Source organism: Mastomys coucha, unplaced genomic scaffold (assembly GCF_008632895.1).
Source record: "Mastomys coucha isolate ucsf_1 unplaced genomic scaffold, UCSF_Mcou_1 pScaffold4, whole genome shotgun sequence".
Lineage (NCBI taxonomy): Eukaryota > Metazoa > Chordata > Mammalia > Rodentia > Muridae > Mastomys > Mastomys coucha.
The window spans coordinates 27,464,412-27,465,262 of record NW_022196910.1 but is presented as its reverse complement, the minus strand read 5'-3'; the positions used below and the strand labels follow the sequence as shown (position 1 = coordinate 27,465,262).

General features: G+C 40.7%; 1 long non-coding RNA gene across 1 annotated transcript in view; it reads right to left on the bottom strand.

The window, feature by feature from the left end:
• Positions 1 to 51: 51 nt before the first annotated feature.
• Positions 52 to 851, bottom strand: part of LOC116075928 — a 10,343-nt gene continuing 9,543 nt past the window's right edge. The window contains exon 3 of the long non-coding RNA XR_004112764.1: positions 52 to 305. This is a non-coding gene — a long non-coding RNA (uncharacterized LOC116075928). The remainder of the gene's footprint in view (positions 306 to 851) is intronic.

Genomic DNA, 851 nt, shown 5'->3' with positions numbered 1-851 from the left:
GAACAGGGAACCTGGGTGGTAGAAGTGAATCATTGTGGGCAGGCTTTCTGGAACAATTCTTTCCTTCCTGCCAGCTACAGTGTGAACAAGCCTCCATGTGCTCCTGCTACTACAGATTGGAGCCATATCTGCTCAGGTGCTTCCTTCAAAACCAATGAAGACTGCTCTAAAACCTTGAGCTCAATCTTCTCTTGTTTCAGTTGTCCTTGTCAAGCATTTTGTCCTTTCATGAGAAAAGTACTAACACACTTGGTATTCCATCATTGCTGGGGACCAGAGACTTTAGTCTGTAGATTTGAAGACCTCTGGAAAGAACATAATCAAAGTGTTAGTAAGGACTGGCTGGCTCTGCAGGCTCAGCTAAAGAGACATAGTTCCAGCTCCCTCCCTTACACCAGTGGTTCTCAACCTTCCTAATGCTGTGACCCTTTAACACAGATCTTCATGTTATGGTGATCCCCAATCATAAAATTTTATTCCCACTTCATAGTTATAATTTCACTACTGTTATGAATAGTAACATAATGTAATACTTTGTGTAATATAATGTAAATATCTATGTTTTCCTATGGTCTTAGGTGACCCTATAAAAGGCTCATTCAACCCCCACAGTAGTTGGAAGCCATAGGTTAAGAAACACTGCCTGTTATGTTTTTGATGGGTTATTAGAGAATCCTTTTTTAGTACCTTCATCTTCACTGGCATGAAGCTCCACTCTATGAAATGGCACACTATTACAGCTGACCAACCATAGACAGCAAATGGGAGAGACAAAGATGAAAGAACTTAGCCTTTGTCTCGCCTCACATTTGAAGTGACATCCCATAGTACAATTTCGTTAAAACCATATT